Source organism: Struthio camelus, unplaced genomic scaffold (genome assembly GCF_040807025.1).
Source record: "Struthio camelus isolate bStrCam1 unplaced genomic scaffold, bStrCam1.hap1 HAP1_SCAFFOLD_173, whole genome shotgun sequence".
NCBI lineage: Eukaryota > Metazoa > Chordata > Aves > Struthioniformes > Struthionidae > Struthio > Struthio camelus.
In genome coordinates, this window is record NW_027182782.1 from 25,422 (window position 1) to 42,741 (window position 17,320).

A 17,320-nucleotide genomic window follows, 5' to 3' on the forward strand; every position below is an offset into this window, starting at 1 on the left:
TCCCACCCTCCATCTCCGGTGATTATAATGGGAGCTTAGACAAGCAGCTCGCGTGCAGACATCTCTGGTGTGCGCACTCCAGCTTGGGCAAGGGGAATCCCACCTCCTCGGTGTTTGTGGAATTCATGGGAGAGAGCTGAGTCCCACTCCACCACAGGGGCTTCCATACAGGCATGAGATGCTAGATTGATTTACCTGAATCAATACCTGAACCATGGGTAAATGGCTTCCCTTCTTTTCCCTGTATATGCGTGTTGCCTTGTTAAGAGATGGGAAGAGGGACCTCCAGAGTGGGACATTTCCACCTCTCGTAGATAACCATCTCTGATGAGGGAAATTACAATGCTGGAATGGGTCTCTCTCCACGGTTTAGAGAGGGAGCATTGGTGATTATTTGGGCATGGAGTTATTCGGTCCCCCCGTGCACACCTTGCCACTTCTCCTTCCATCTTCAGCAGGTCTCTGTTGTCCAAATCCCTCAGCTCCTCTGCCCTGCAGAGCTGCCTCCCTTTGTCCATCCCACAGAAGAGCTCCATACAGCTGGGCTTCCCCTTCACCCAAAGGGCATCCCCCCTCCTCACCTTCCCTCCTGGTCTCTCCTGAAGGAATTTTAGCCATCAGTCGCAGCTCTGTCATTGTGTGAGCTGTCCCATCATGTCTTAGCAGTTACTCCAACAATGCCACATTTCTGTGACAGCACACAGGCTCCAGCTCCTCTTGCCTGTTCCCCAGGCTGAGGGCATTGCTACACATTCGAGCTGCAGCACACATTCGAGCTCAGCTGTGGCACCAGGGCCAAGTGCAGCCTTATGACAGGTAAACCTGTTACAGAGTGCCCAGGGCACAGTGTATGCAAAGGCTTTACTTCCTAGCAGAGACATACTGGAGTGGCTGGCACATGGCAAGGTGGTGCTGAAGTCAGAGGCTGAAGAAGAGAGCAAACCCGGCAGTCCCCAAAGCCAGAGATAAACTCAGCCGGGTCAGACAGCCCTGGTAGGAGAGGGTTTGCTGCCCCAGGTGACTCCAAAGCACCTTGGGGCCTGTGTCAGAGTTGAAGAGGATGTCCAAGAAGGACAAGCTGCTGCTGAGAAGGTCCCTGGGGTAGGACAGCCTTTGATCTATCCACAGTGTGGACATTGTTAGCCTGGTCACTGTTCAGAGCATTGGGTGAGAAGGTTCAGGAAGAGGAGACCCACCAGGGTTGGAGAGCATAGGCACACGAGTGGAGACTCTTGCCGTGATGTGCCTCCCAATCCTGCAGCACCCCTGGGTGTAGCTGGGATGGACCTTCCCTCCATGCCATGGAGTTGGTGTTCAGTTGCTGGCACACAGGACTTAAACCCCTTTCAGAGATCCTGTGACATCTGCCCTGAACCCACTCCACCAGCACAGGGCTTCCCTGGAGGTCCTGTGTGGTCTGTGCCAGCCACATGTGGTTGTGCTGGGCACCCCGGGCACCTGGCACGGCACTAGAGGCCTCTTTTATTCCCTGAAAATGAGCGTCCTGAATTAACTGAAGTGTCTGCAATGCCGGGAGGTGCATGGGCCTTAGCTTTGAAGTGACTTGAGCTGCAGTATATACAGCTGGTGGAGCCTAGAGAGCGACCCGGCTCTCCTTACAGTGAACTCCTCCTTTGGGTCAGCTGAACAGCTCTGCAGGCTCCATTGAAAGGTTCCGATGGCCCAAGAAAATTTTGTGTCATTTAGATGGCCGAGGGAACCTGCCCCACCACCCCTCTGGCCCACAGCTGAGGCTCAGGCAGGATGGGGGTCTCTCAGAATTGCTCCATCAGAGCTGGCAGACACCCACACACATGACTTGGACCAAGCCTGGAACCTCAGCTGTCACCAGGGGTTTGGGTATGAGTCACTGACTCCCCCCTCCATCCCTAGTGCTTCTCGTGGAAGCTCAGGCAAGGCCTTGCATGCAGGCAGCTCTCTTGGGCACACCAAAACTGAGGTCAGAGGAAGCCCACCTCCGGTGGGTTTGTGGCCTGCCTGGGAGGGAGCTGAATCCCCCTCCTGCCCAAGGCCTTCTCAGCTGAGGTTAAACACCTGCATTTCCTCCTCTGAATCACTGCCCTACGCAGGGGAAATGACCCCCTCTCTGCCACTCTCTGGGTCTCCTGCCCAGTAATGGGACAGGAATAGCAGACGAGAGAGGGGAGCATGTCCACCCCTCTCCACCTCTGTCCCCTGATGGGATCAAGCACACTGCTGAAATCAGTCTCTCTCCACAGTGCAGGGAGGGACTGTAGGTGATTATTCCAGCTGCCAGAGCCTTTCCCTGAAGGGGCCCTGCTGCCCCTCAGGAGCTGCCAGCCTTGGAGCCCCAGGGAAATCTCCAGGGAGCCCAGGGGGCAGAGAAAGTCACGCCTTTGGCTTGGCCTCTGCTCCTGAGCGGGGCCAGGCTCTGGGGACCGAGGGAGCTGCTGGCAACCGGGCAGCATGGCTGAGAGACAGCTCTGGGCAGCAGCAACTCCTCTGCCAAGAGCAGTGGGGCTCCGGGCACTGCCTGCTGCTGCTGACAGGAGATGAGGCAAGAGGGAGAGAAGTGAGAGGCAGTGTGGAGTGGGAGGAGAGAGGAGAGCTCCTTGCAGGAGAAATCTGCACAGCCCTTTGCATGGTAAGTCTCTGGCTGCAGGGCAACACTACTGAGGTTCCTGGAGGGGGTCTTCTGAAGCCACCCCATCCCATGTCTGGCAGAGATTTTAAGGATCGCTCTTGCAGCTTCTCCAGTGTGGAGGAGGAGGAGGAGATGCTTCAAAGGAGCATTTCCTGCCACACTGTCTGAGGCACAGGGCATCCTGCTGCCTTCTCCCAGGGATGCAGCCAGGGTGTGAAGCTGGGCTGTGCTCCCAGGTCTGCCCAGGTTCATCAGTCAGAGCAGCGTCCCTGCACCCCAGGGTGCTGTGTGCCCGGGGCAGTGACTCTGCCACCTACGCAGATCAGCACTCAGCCTGCCCGGGGAGCACAGCGCTGCAGGGAGAAGCTCTGGGTGAGAGGGGTTTCCCCCAGCAGGGCAGGTCCATTCTCCTGTCGAGAGGGTGCTGCGTGGGCCAGGGCTGCCCACAGCTCCCGCTCACCAGGAGGACATTTTGAGAGTGGAGTTCTCAAGAGCACTCGTCTGCATGGTGGGAGTGGAAATGCAGCAGTCAGGTTTAGGCAAGAAACTAAGCCTGGTCACCACCACACTGAGGGATGACTAGGTTTGCAAGGAACCGCAGCAATTGTCTACGCGACCCCTCAGCCTGCAGACAGCACCAACATCACCTTGCCATCACTGTTCTCGGCCAGCCCCAGCATGCAGATGCTTTCCCCCAGCAAGCCCCCTGCATCTTTCCTCTCCCACCCAGCAGAGGAAGGGGGAATGAGCTGATTCAGGAGATGCCACCTTTAAGACCCTTGACCCTCCCTGGGATGTGCTGCTGAGTTGTGTGCTGCTGTCCAGAAGGGCTTAGCTCTTGTGTAGGACATTTGTGATAGCTGAATGTCCCATGCAGAAGCCGCAGAGAGGTGCTAAGGATGTGGAAATGCTGCTGGGGATGACTGTATGTGGGCAGCTGCAAAAGCCTGGTGTGTTTGTGACTAGAAACTGAGGATGAGAGCCATGCCAGAGTCCTTATTCTGATCATCGGAGCCATGTGCTGTGTCACCCCCTCTCCATCACTCTCGGAATGTCTGAGCAGAGAAAGGGAGGTGAGTTTGGAGAGCTGTGCTTTGCAGGTGGACACCACTGCCAGCACAGGCCACGTTCCTTTAAAGGTAACTTGTGGTTGAGCTTGTCCTCTAGCTGAGAGAGGTGCTCACCCAAGGCAGCTGGCACTGGGACTGCTGTGGAGACCAGTGTGCTGGCTCTGTCCTGGGGCACAGGGAGAGCTTGTGCCTCTCAGGGCTCACTAGTCTTCACCCTGGGAGCAACGGAAAGGCTGCCTATTCCTACTCTGCAGAGCAGACAAAGAAGCAAACAATCCCCCTAGCATTGAAGCTGTTGCTTTTGTGCTCCAAATGCCTCCAAACTGCATGTGAAGATGTTCAACAGACTTCCTACACTCCAGCAGCACTGACCCCTCTGCAGCCTGCAGGCACACGTCCCGGCTCCTCATGGCTCACGCAGCCAGCCCAAGCTGCAGCTCCAGACAGGGAGCTGAGTGAAGGTCCTGCCTGGGAGAAAAGCAGTCTGTGTGTGTGTGTGTGTGTGTGTGTGTGTGTGTGTGTTGGGGGGTGTCTGTGAGAAAGAGAAAGAGCTGTGAACAAAGTCGTCTCTCCTGACTTGTCCCTGTCTTTTCCTCCTTGCACAGTCCCATGTGCCTGGAGGGAATACCATGTCCAACAGCAGCTCCCTCAATGAGTTCCTCCTCCTGCCTTTTGCGGAAACCCGGCAGCTGTAGCTCTTGCACTTCTCGCTCTTCCTGGGCATCTACCTGGCTGCCCTCCTGGCCAATGGCCTCATCATCACCGCCGTAGCCTGCGACCACCACCTCCACACCCCCATGGACTTCTTCCTCTTTAATCTCTCCCTCCTCAACCTGGCCTCCATCTCCACCACTGTCCCCACATCCATGGCCAATTCCCTCACGGACACCACGACCATCTCCTACTCGGGATGCACTGCCCAGGTCTGCTTTACTATTTTCATTTCAGCCGAGTATTCTCTTCTCACAGTCATAGCCTATGACCACTACGTTGCCATCTGCAGACCCCTGCACTATGGGACCCTCCTGGGTGGCAGCAGAGCTTGTGTCCAAATGGCAGCAGCTGCCTGGGGCAGCGGCTTTCTCAATGCTCTCCTGCACACTGCCAACGCATTTTCAGTACCACTCTGCCAAGGCAATGCTGTGGAGCAGTTCTTCTGTGAGATCCCCCAGATCCTCAAGCTCTCCTGCTCACACTCATACCTCCGGGAAGTTGGGCTTCTTGTGGTTAGTGTTTGTTTAGGCTTTGGGTGTTTTGTTTTCACTGTGCTGTCCTACTTGCAGATCTTTACAGTTGTGCTGAGGATCCCCTCCGAGCAGGGCCGGCACAAAGTCTTCTCCATGTGCCTCCCTCACCTGGCCGTGGTCTCCCTGTTTGTCAGCACTGGCATATTTGCCTACCGGAAGCCCCCGTCTGTCTCCTCCCCACCTCTGGATTTGGCCATGTCTGTTCTCTATGTGGTGATGAACTCTCTCATCTACAGCCTGAGGAACAGGGAGCTCAAGGATGCACAGAAGAAACTGGTTCAACAAGTACAATGTTAGCACCAATAACCATCCCATGTGCCTCCACTCATCATTCACAGGACATTTGACATCAAGGCCTTGTGTTGCTCATTTCTTTTTTTTTCTTACTTTGCTCTGATACATTTTTGTGAAAAACAAAAAGTTGGGGTTCGTGCCACTTCTCCTCTGGGATCTTTCATTTCAATCTGACCCAGAGACCGTGTTGAAGCAGGAAGCCTGGCTTCCTGCTTCCTCAGCAGAGATGGGGGAACCTCAGAGTCCACTAGTCTGAGCTCTCTTGGATGCCCTCAGGGCAATGAGAATTTCCCTTTGCAGTGTCTCTTTTGGCACTGACAGCAAGGGCGCTCAGGGGCACAGAGTCAGGCTCAGACGAGGACAGACAGGATGAGACCATGGGTCTCATGTCCATTAGGAGAGCTCAGCTTCCCTGGCCACAGGCAGGGTGTGAACTCGCACCTCTCTCCCTTCCCTCTTCAGTGCTCCAGTGCTCATAGTGGAGCGGGAGTGGAGTGGAGGGGAGGAGAGCCTTGATGCAGCCAGTGGGGACAGACCAGGTGCTCCTCAGAACCATCCCCAAACTTCCCACTGGGCATCCTTGCTGCAGCCTTTGCATGGAGACACGGCCACCAACAGCAGCAGGAGTTTCCTCTTCGCAAAGACTCTTCTCCTCATTTCCACAAAGTCCTGCTGTGCTCTGATGTGTGTATATGGCCTAAGTGCTCTCGTAACGTGGTGCATTCCTGAGATCACAGGAAGGACCAGGCCTTGCACCCATATGGCTTCCAGAATAACATTTCCATAATAAAAGGGGATCTCCTCTGTGACGCGCCTGAAGTCAGGCTTTTTGTCACAAGATGAAGTCGAAAATATGCTCAAGGGAATGCACCACTAAAGGGCTTGGTGTTCTATTTGGGTACTCCCTGGGCTCTGGGTCGTGAGCTCAGAGACTCCATGTGATATGTTAGGGACCAAGAGCTGGATCCAAAGCTCATTTCCTGGTGTCCAGGGCCGGAAAGATGGGGAACGGTCTCTGAACTGCCTGCCTGGGGCTGTCCCACAGGTGACAGTGCTGATGACAGATGCCAGTCCTTCTGGAGGGGCACTGAAGCCCTCAGGAGAGCTCAGGGGATCTCCAGGGACAGCATGTGCCTGGGGATGGGCACTGAGCAGCTTCGAGCAGCTTTGGGCCGTTGCTGGCAGAACACCTGACCAGCCTTGCCTCCTCCTGCAACGGCTGGCTGGAAAGGGCCAGCCTGGGCTCCCTGAAAACATGGCCAATGCCCAGCTTGCCCTTCTTCCACTCTTTTCCTTCTCCCCCTTGCCTGTGTTGCCTTCTGCTGCCCTGGGCCCTGCTCTGCACCCCCGCAAAGCCTGGCTGGGGGCAACTTCTGGCTGCTCTTCTGCTGAGAGGCAGGCCACTGGCACCCTGCGGCAACCCTAGTGTGGTCCCGCTGAGAGGGGGCAGCCTCTCAGCTGCCCTCAGCTGCCAGTGATCCGTGGCAATTTCTTGTTACACCTCTAGCCTCAGCTGAAGGGAGAGATTACAGCGCTTGCGCTCCCCAAGCATCCATGCTCTGCTGGCTGCAGAGGAGCAACTCCTGAGGCAACGCTGGGCTCAGGTGAGCGCTCAGGCACGCGAGGCCCGCCCCCGTGGACCAGGCAAGAGTGCCTTCACGAGCCTCCTGCCCATGTTTCAGGGCACAGCCCCCTTCTGCAGCCTCATCCCGCCCAGCGTCATCGCTCCGGGCACTGGCCACCTTCTTGCCATGCCCAGAGACCAAGGCCTCACCTCTTCCCCCACCGACACCTGCAGCCCTGGCACTGGCAGGAGTTGCCTGGCCCCAAGCAGCTGCAGCTCCTCACGCTGCCCACGTGCCCCAGCAGCTCCCTCTCTCTCTACTTGTCCCCCGGGGCAGTCCCAGGGCCTGAGCACCAGTACTGCCCTGGGAACACATGCTGGCACAAGGCAGTCACCACCCCAAACATAGGGCACACGCTGCAGTCTCCCCACCTGGCACCACGCAGCCCCGGGGAGCCCTGAGGCCTGCTGAGAGGCAGAAAAACCCAAAGCACATCTACGATGCCTGGAAGTCTTTCCCAGAGGAGCCTGTCCTTCACCTCATCGCACAGCACGGCCTGCACCCTTACCCCATGGGGCAGCAGAAGGTGGCCTGCGCACGCCGGCTGGTGCAGGGGTATTGGACAGGCAGCTCTGCCGGCACCGACGATGCAGGGCCGGGTGGCACAGAGCTGCTGGGGCACATCCTGGGCCTTTGCATGGCCCATTTCTCTCGCTTGCCTTTGTCGCGCCAAAAGAAAAGACACCTGCACTCATGGGGGAAAAGGGCTGCTCTTTAGCACGAGGCAGCGAGGGGAGGTGCAGAGGGGCGAGCAGTTATGCTGAGGCAGGGGAGGTGCCAGGAATGCCCCGGCTGCCCACTCAAGGTGTTCCCTTGTCGCCGTGCAGAGCACGGAGCATTTGGGAGCGTTCTTGGAGCCTGTCAGGCAGGGCAGGCTGGGCTCTCTGCAGGCTCCCTGGCCTTGATTCTGGCTCTGTTTGAGGCCTCCACCTCTCCCACAGTCTCCGCAGCCTGCAGCATAGCGGCTGGCATCGGCCTCCTGACGGCTCCCGTGTTTGCACGGCATCCAGGATCAGGACGGTCTGAGCAGCCAGGCAGCGGATCGAGGGCCTGCCGTCCTCTAGCACCTCTTGGAGGACTGAGACAGACAGAAACAGAGCAGACATCAAGGCCAGGGAGCTGCAGAGAGCCCCAGCCTGCCCTGCCCTGCCCACAGGGCTGCCCCCACCCCTGCTCTTGTTTGGGCCAAGCGGGAGCAGGGGCATCCGCTGGAAATCACTGCTCACAAAGGCCCAAACTCCCCCACAGTACCCCACAATGTCTGCCTTCCACGCGGGGAGACAGAGCGCTCCTCGCCTGAGGCAGGCCAGGCAAGGCGAGCACAGCTCCCAGCTCTTTCCTCACCCCGCTCCAGCCCCGCATGACCCAGCGCTGCCCTCACTCACAAGTGCGGATGGCGGCGACTTTCTCTGCGCTCCTGTTCCTCATGTGCTGCGCGGCGAGCCCTAGGCACACACGGCCCATCACACCTCGTGGCCCCAGCAGCACAGCTCCCATCCAGCCCTGCCACTCTGGCCACGCGCCCTCCTCCCCTTGGGCAGGGCTGGGCCCGCCGTGGTCCCTGAGGCGCAGCACCCATGCAGGGCCTGGGGGGCTGAATGAGGCTCCCACCAGCCCCCAACATCGCCAGCCCTGCCTCGGCGGCCATCACTCCCAGCGCGACCAAGGAACTCTGGGACAGAGAGGGGTCCCACGCGTTGTGGCTCACCTATGAACCTCACGGCCAACTCCCGCAAGGCCGCCTGCGGGCTCTCCAGGTACGGCAGGCTCTGGCAGAGGTACTTTTCTGCCCTGCTCCTGTCCTGCCCCAGCTGGAGAGAGCACAAGGCCACACGGTTGAGGCAGACCCTCGCCGGGCAGCCCAGCCGCTGCCTCCTGCCAGGGCCAGCCTCCCCCTTCCTCCCCTCCCAGGACACTCAGCGCCCCCTGACAGGAGCCGTGGGATGCTAAGCTTCAGGGGCAGCAGAGGGCAAAGGGTGGCCTGGCGGCGCTGAGAACCTCCGCACCCTGCTGCCAAGGCCCAGCCAGGCCTGGAGCCCCCGCAGCATCCTGGGGCTCCGTGCGAGCAAAGGGCACCGCTCCCGCGCCCCTCTGGGCCTGGGGGTCGGCGGAAAGGGAGCGTGCGTGCAGCTCCAGCCTGCGGGCTTGGGAGGTGGGGCTGCAGCAGTGCGGGAAGGGCACAGGCACCCCACGCATGGGCCTCTGGCCTCCTCCAGCTGGCTCCCAGGGGCTCTGCGGTTGTCCTTACCAGGCACTCGCCAATCCTCCAGGTCTGCAGCGTCTGCGTCAGGTACCAGAGCTGGTTCCACCTGAGGAACTGTGCTGCTCCCAGGAGGGTTTCCTGCGAGGCCTGCAGAGGAGCAGTGCTGAGGGGAGACATGGCCTGCGGCGGGCCAGGGGAACCAGTGCCCTGCCTCCCCTGCCTGTGCCCGCAGAGCTGTCCCTGGCCCCTGACAGCCTGCGCTCTCTCTGCCTCAGCAGGCAGAGGTGGCCATGGGCACCAGCACGCGGGGCAGCAGAGACAGCAGCTCACCCACAGGCTGCCACTGTCACCCTCCCTGCATCCCTGGGCAGGGCAGAAATGCACACCTGAGCCACACTGGGGGCCTGGTCACTCAGGTGGAAGAAGAGCAGGAGAAGGCTCCTCTGCACATGCTTCTTCAGGCACCGCTTGTATTTGCCCACCACAGTCTCCATGAGGGCTTTGAAGAGGCGCAGGGCATGCTTGCGCACCCGGCTGGACTCCTGGTGGGAGGCAGGCAGGGGGAAGGGCAGGACCTCATTCCCCCAGGAGCTGGGGGGGGCTGCAGCCAGGTCACACGGGCCCCAGCACCAGGCAAGGCAGCACAGCGCATTGCCAGCCCGTGCCACGGCCCCGCAGTGCGGAGCTTCTCTAAGCCTGGTCGCGCTCACACCAGGCAGCAGCCAGCTAGGCAGGAGAGCAGCTACCGCAGGCCATGCAGGGAGGAGGAGGCAAGGCTGCCCTGCGCATCCGCTCCTGGCCACTGAGGCCCTGCGGCAGGCTTTGCCGGCACGGCTCGGCAAGCGGCAAGCGGCAAGCGGCAAGCGGCAGGCACCGGCTGAGCGGGCACCGGCTGGGCTCTCAGAGCAAGCGTTGGCCTGTGCCTGCTGTGTGCAGGGGTTGGGCTGAGCACACAGCAGCCAGGTCCCAGGGTGGGGACCCTGACCTCCCCAGGGGCTCAACTGGCAAGGGAGAAGCTGTGGGGCGGTGGAGGCCAGCAGACAGCCCCCGGGGAGCACCGAGGGGCCCGGGTGGAGGAGGTCCTGCCAGAGGGCTGCGCTCGCAGGGCTGGACGGAGGCCACGTTGGCATTGCAGAGTGGCCACGTGCAGGGCGCCGGCTCCCGCACCAGACGTGCATACGTACATCATCCAAGAGCGGCAGGAGCTTCTCCGCCAGCTGCAGAGCCACGGGGCCGGCCCGCTCCCTCTCCATGTGGCACAGCACGTTGCCCAGGATGCACAGGGCCTTCACGTTGACCTCCCGGTCGGCATCGTGCAGGCGCTCCATCACCTCTGGCAGCAGGCCCTGCAGTTTTCTGGCCTGCAGGAAACCCCCAACTTCCTTGTGGCCAAGCCATGGAAAAGGCCTTGGCACAAAGGCTTGCAGCAACAAAGGCCAAGCCTTTGGCGTTACCCACCGCCCCCTGCCTAGCCGCAGGCTGTCGACACGGCTTTGCCCTGCTGCCCCTGCTCACCATGTCAGGGCTCTCCGAGAGCACAAGGAGGCCTCGCAGCACCAGCCCGCGCATGACCAGGCGCCCAGTCCTCAGGTGCCTTTCGAAGAGGTGCAGCACACGCTCGTCCACGGCGGTGGAAAACTCAGAGCAGTTCAGCAGCTGAAACGCGCACAGCAGAGTGAGAGCCTGGCAGCGCTGGCAGGACTGGCCGCAGCGGACAGCCGCTGAGCGCTCTGCTCAGCCAGCCCTGGCCAAGGCCCCAGAGGCAGGCAGCGTGCAGCCAGCAGCCAGCAGGCACTGTGCAGGGCCCACAGGGCACCACGGCACACGGCACAGCTTCCCTCGCTACTCCTCCCGCCTCTGGCCCAGCTGCAGCCCCTCGGCCTCCTGCCTTGGAGAAGCTGAATGCAGAGCTCTGGCATGGAGGGTGCATGAAATGCAGGAGCTTGGGAGTGTCAGCCCAGCAGAAAGGGCCGCTCTGTGGGAAGGGGCCAAGCCGGGCCGTATGCAGAGGAGGGCCGGCACCTCCCCAGCTTCCCCGCCTCCTGTCCTGTTCCTTCCTGCCGCTGCCAGAGCGGAGTGGTTCCCGGCACGTCAGGGAAGCCCTGCGCGCCCTCAGGCCCACCTCAGTCAAGAAGGCCATGGAGGGGATTTCCCGCTGTGCATCCCTCGTGCTGAGAACCCGGAGCAGGTGGTGGAAGATCCAGTGGCACTCCTTTGTGGCGGTGGTCCTCAGCTGCCTGGCAGGGGGGAGAAGAGCCTGTGGGCCCTGAGGCCAGGCAGGCAAACCTGGGCCGGGCCTGCCACGCCATGTCTAGCCATTCTGGCAGGGACCAGCACACGCAGAGCAAGTGCGCGGCTGTACTCTGCCCCAGCAGCCAGAGGCATTTGCGCGTGGACGGGCGGGCTTTCCTCACCGCACCGCTCCAGGAGGAAGCCTGTGTCTGACTCTGTTGCGTGCATCTTGGCAGTTGGCCGGCAAAATGCCCTTCCTCCTCTGCAGCCATGTCCTTCCCACACATCCCTCCCACTTTGGACTCCCATGGCCGGGGCTCTTCCCAGGTGCCTCTGGCCATGCTGCGCCCTTCCCGCTCTTTGGCCACACAGCTCGTGAGCAGGCTTGCAGGGGCCTGCGGTCGCCCTGCATGCGGACAGGCAGACAGGGCTCTTACCTGGCCAGCAAAGTGATGCCTTGGTGGTGGCTCTCTGCGCAGACAAGCATGTCCCATCCGCCCTTCCTCTGCAGGACGCCAACCTGATCCCCATAGCCTGCCCAGTGCAGCAGGGCTTGCAGGGCCTGCAGAGCGGACCTGCAGGCAGAGCAAGGCACCGGTCATGCACAAAGCCCTGCTCCTGGCTCCGGAGCAGGGGGAGAGATGGGGGACTCAGAAGCCGCACCTGGCGCGGCTGCTTATGGGGCTGCATTTGTCCTCCTCGACACCTGGCTCGAAGAAGGCCTCGGCGTCCTGCAGCGCAGCCTCCGTGGCAAACGAGATTTGGAAGAGCAGAGCCACGCAGAGCATGGGGAACAAGGCCTTCCCCTGCTGCAAGGTGGGCTGCAGGAGGATCTCGCGCAGGGCCCTGGTTGCCTGCAGAAACACCCACGAGACGGCTGTCACTGCGGACATCTGCCAGGGGCACCGCTCGAGGAGCCCTTGCGGGGAGGCAGAGCGCGGCTCCGGCACTGTGGGCAGCCAAGGCAAAGGCAGATGGGCGGGGTGGAGGGTGGGGGCGGGGCACGCGCAGGCTGCCTGGTCTGGGGCAAGTGGCAGCGGGCGGGTCTCTGGGCCCTGCCCAGGGCACTAGGAGCCTTTGTGGCTGAGAGCGAGGGTGGTGCCAGCACAGCTCAGGGATGCGGCAGGCTGTCCTGGGCTGCCTAACCCAAGCCTTGTACGTTGCTCAGGCCACAACTGCCTCTGCCCCGCTCTGCCCCAGCCGCAGGCCCTGCCCCAGCCGCAGGCCCTGCTGCTGCTCTGGCTTTCCAGCCTGCTCAGTGAAGCAGGCGGATGCAGGAAGAGGGAGGAGAGGCAGCCTGCGGGCAGGGGCAGGCTGCGTGCGTGTGCACTGAAGGGCCCAAGCAGCGCTGGGCAGTCATGTGTGGCTCACACAGCAGATGCAAGATGCTGGACAGGGCCCCACTGGCCGTGTGGCAGGGGCACTGTGTGTGGGGGGCCCAGGGGAGGGCATGGGTTGGGGGTGGACTGGGAGGGTGGCCAGGGAGGGTGGCGGGCACCCGGCCTCTTGCCCCAGAGAGGGGAGCGCAGCCCTGGGGGGGAGCGACGTCTTATGCAGGAACTCACAGCCAGGGGCACGACGTGAGGTTCGTCGCTGACAAAGCAGACGCGCCTGCCCTGGCCCCTTCCCTGCAGCACAAAGAGCAGCTCCAGCAGGACCTTCTCGGCCGTCGCGGGCTGGGAGACCATCTCTCGCCACATGTCCGCGGCAACACTGCGGGCCCCGAGCGCTCGGTCAGTGGGGCCCCCCGAGCCGTAGCACTGGGGCCTGGGCTGTCCGTCAGCCCTGCCCTGCCCGCTCCCCCTCTCCAGGAGCCCAAAGAGCCCTGGGCGGGCAGGCAGGAGATGGTTGAGCCCACCGCCCTGTGTGCACGGTGGGAGCACAGCAGCTGGTCTGCCCCTCAGGGTGTCCTGCAGCTCTGCCTGGCTTCAGCAGCCGCAGGCTCTCGGGGCCCTTCTGCCCAGGTGCTATTAGCCCTCAAGGCTGGCGGCCCCGTACCTGTCGCAAGGCACAGAGGCTGCCAGCAGGCTCCTCACTGCCTTGTCAGGGTAGAGGCAGGTCAGCTGGAGAAGGGTGCCAAGCAGGACGTGCCGGGCCCACTGATCGCTGATGTGCAGCAGGTTCTCATAGATGCAGCTCACGACGCGGGACACCTGGAGGGGGTATGGCTGAGAGCGGGGCTGCTGCAGGATGGCCGCAGTTTCTTCCGCTGCCTTGGCTGTCTGTTTCCCTTCCCATCCCGCTTGGCTGCACTCCAATGGAGTCAGAGCCAGGCAGCCCTGGATTTGCGGAGGAACAACCCCCACCCGCCGCCCAGAGCCCAGAGCCCGGAGGCCAGGGCACGCCAGCCGCAGCATGCTTACGTGCTGCAGCCGGGAGGCAGAGTGTCTCATGGCCAGAGCCAGCATGCGGGCAGCCGCCGTGGTGTCGTAGGCGCTGGAGTCTCTCATGCCCTCGATGGCCGTGAGGAGGACCTCGGTCATCTCGGAGGGGGAGAGGTATTTCCCAAAGATCTGGGGGAGGAAGGAGGGGAGGGAAGACACAGTGCCCTGAGCGCCGCCCCGGGGCTGCTTGTTTGCGGCGGGAGAAGAGCTCTGCAGAGCGAGACGTGGGGCAGAGCTGGGAGAGTGGCAGCAAGAGAGCGGGGAGCAGGGGCCCTGCCAGGCTGGCCGATGGCCTCGGGGACGATGTGGCCAGAGGGCCTTTGCGGTGAGGCAGATAGTGGGAGTCCCGGTGCCCCTGTGCTGGCCCTGCTGTGCCCTGAGAGGAGCCTCTTGCCTGCCCAGGCACAGTGGGAGCCCCCTGCGTGGGGCCTGTGAGGCTCTTGCAGCCAGCCACACTGATCACTGGCTGCTGGGCTCTGACCAAGCCCTCTGCCTGCCCGGGGCCATGTGGCCCAGCAAGGGAGGAGCTCCTTACCATGGTGGCGTCGCTGGCACTCTTGGACCAGGAGAGCCAGAAGGTCTCGGCTTCCCAGTCCCCCTGGAGCCGAGGATGCTCTGCACTGTCCTCTGAAGGCTTCCCACCTGGGCAGGAGGGAAAACACAGCAGCGCAGTCAGTGGGGAAGATGGAGAGAATGCGATGGCAGCCTGAAGGCATCAGGCAGAAACCTGGCTGCCAGAGGAAAAGGCAGCCCTTTGCCTGTGGCCCGGGCTGAGGCAGCACGGCGGCTTACCTGTGCCCATGTCTCAGGGGTTTCTGCTCCTTCCTCTGGCTGAGGAGAGCAGCCGAGGTGACGGGGAGGGGGGGAGGGGATCTCGCCTGCCCTTGCTGGCGTGTGGGTGTGTGGCAGGGCCCAGCCCGCTCTGGCTTCTCTTACTCTCTCGCTGCAGGAGGAAGCTGCCGAGGTGGCAAAGAGCGTCGGCAGCCCCACGCCTGGTGTCCTCGTCCTCATCGTTGCAGCACAGTCTGAGACGTGCCACCAGCTGCCCCAGCATCTGGAAATGCTCCGTCCCCAAGGCAGCAGGGCTGGCGCACGCTCCTCCGCTGGGGCCGCAGCCCTGGGGAGGGAGGAAGGGCTGGTAGCAGGGCTGACGGGAGCCACTGGTGCCAAAGCCCTGAACCCAGGCATGGGCCCCGTGCTGGTGCCCGAGGGAGCCAGAGCGCAGGAGGCGTCTGCCCAAGCCAGAGCGCAGGAGGCGTCTGCCCAGCCCTGCTCCAACTGCTGCCAATTAGCTGCAGCGCTGCGGGTCCCAGCCTGCCCACCCCTGCACCCTGCCAGCTCTTCTGCCCAGGCGAGGGGCAACGGCCCCTGCTGCCGAGCAGCCCCGACCCAGCAGCCAGCAGCCGTGGCACGGCCAGGAGCAGGCAGCCTCCCTGCACAGCCCTTGGAAGGCAATGGGACTTAATGTAGGCGGAGGAGTAAAAGACAACTGTCGCCAGGAAGGGCAGCCTCCCGGGCAGCCCCCGTGGTCCTCCCCTCCTCTCCTCTGCTGCTTCTGCTGCCTTGCCTTGCTCCGCAGCCCACAGCCTGGGCTCCTCTGCTCCAGCACCCAGCACCTAGCCCCCTTCTCAGCTCCTCTGCCTTCTCTCCTGGCCGCCGCAGCCCACCTCTGCCACTAACCAGCTCCAGGGGCCCCTCACCTCCCAGAGCGACGAGCTGGCCAGGAGTTTGCTTAGCTGCGCAACCTGGCCCACGGCCCTCTCCCGCTCAGCTGCCCGCTGAGACGCTGTGAAAGGCAGCAGGACCTGGCAGGAGAAAAGCTGCTGGTCAGCCCGCCAACGTGACAGCTGCTCCCACAGTGGCAGCTCTGCCCAGCGCCTGGCAGGCTTTGCAGTGGCCGTCAAGGCAGCCTGTCAAGTGGCGCAAAGCCCCAAACAGGGCTCCTGCCCCAAGGGTCCCCGGCTGGCTGTGCCTGCCCAGGGACGCAGCTGCATCCCATGCCCATGGCAGCCTCTGCTCCTTGGCCTGCCCTCCTCCAAAAACCACCCCATGGCCCCTGGGCAGGAGCACAGGGCTCTGGGGCAGCCAGCCGCTGGGGCCTGCAGTGAGGGCTCCGGATCTGGGCCGTTGGGAAGCCCAAATTACAAAGCTCCAGGCCTGGGCCCCCCTTGCAGGCCAGGCGGGGCCCTGCGCTGCTCTGCCCTGCTCAGATCTGGGGAGGACGCAGCAGGCCAGGGAGGCGCTGGAGCAGCAGTGCCGCCCGCCAGGTGCTGGGGGCCTGGCAAGGAGAGTCCAAGTCCTGCCTCTGCTTTGGCGCCAAGGGAGGTTTGGGGGGTGGCTGGCAGGCAGGGGCCGTGGGCAAGGCTCTGCCTGTGCATTGCACGAGGCTGGAGACATGGACTCTGAGAGCAGCCAGCAGACCCTGGGCTCCGCAAAGAGCGCGGGGGAGACCCCCTCTGCTCTCCGAGAGAGGCTGCCTGCCTGCAGCGTGCCTGGTGCTCTCCGTGGCTGGTGTGCATTCGAGGCGTCCCTTGCCCTCGGGGCGAGGGGCAGCCCCGCGAGAGCCCCGCTCTTTGCCGGTGCCGCACCTGCAAGATGCGCTGCAGCTCCAGCAGGCTCCCTGCGTGGGCACTGAATACCAGCTCCTGCAGCATGCTGTGCAGAGCCTCCAGAACCTGCAATGAGGACAGAGGCTGTGGCAGTGCTCCAGCAGTGCCTCCGACCCACAGGACACTGCCTTGATCGCCTCCTGCCGGGGCTGCCAGGGACACCGCGCTGCCCTGCAGCACCCAGGCAGAGGCCTCGAGGCAGGAGAGGGGCCGCAGGTGGAGCAGCCCGTGGCCACTGCCCCAGGCCCAACACTGGGGCAGGCCAAGAAGGGCTGAGGGAGGGAAAACAAAGACAAGGATCTTGCCCTGCCTTGCCTGGCACGGCCACCTCTCAGCACAGGGCAAGCTGCGACAAGCACGCAAGCATCAGCGGCTCTCCAGAGCTCCGCCAGGCAGCACTTACCTGGGCATAGAGAAGAGCCTCCGTGCTCTCCATGTCCTCCCTTGGAGGGAAGGAGAAGATGCTGGAGACGCAGGCGTGGAGGAGGCTGTTGGTGTGGCTGTCCTCCAGCACTGGCCTCACTTTGCTGCCGGGAGAGAGGAGCACCCATTGGACACAGGGCTGGCAGCACAGCCCTGCTGCCCCAGCAATGGGGAGGCATCTGTTGCGGAGGGCGAGTTCAGAGCGGCCCTGGGAGCGGTGGGGGAGCCCTGTGGGCAGCCTCCTCCTCCTGCAGGGACACTGGCCCAGGGAGAGAGACCAGTGCTGGCCAGGGGAGAAGCATGCCCTCTCCTCCTGCTGCCTCCCGCTTGCGGGGGGAAAAGGCTGCAACACCCTGCGGAGCCCCAGGGACCGCTCCCTCTGCCTTCCTGTCTGCCCCGGGGTTGGGCCCAGAGCAGGGCAGAGCAGAGGCCCAGCACATAGCACCATCGCACTCCGCCCAGCGTGGGGCATGCCTTCGAGCCAGGCCCAGCGCGGTTGGCACTGAGCTAGGGGGAAGTTGGGGCTAAGCCAAGGCATGGGGCAGGTACCTCATGGCGGTGATGGCGAGCAGGGCTTGCTGCCGCACTGCTATGCCCTGCGCGTCGC

General features: G+C 62.7%; 1 pseudogene; it reads left to right on the top strand.

Annotated features, from left to right (window-relative positions):
• The first annotated feature begins 4,325 nt into the window (after window positions 1-4,325).
• LOC138065567 (olfactory receptor 14C36-like) lies at window positions 4,326-5,240 on the top strand (annotated as a pseudogene).
• Window positions 5,241-17,320: the final 12,080 nt, after the last annotated feature.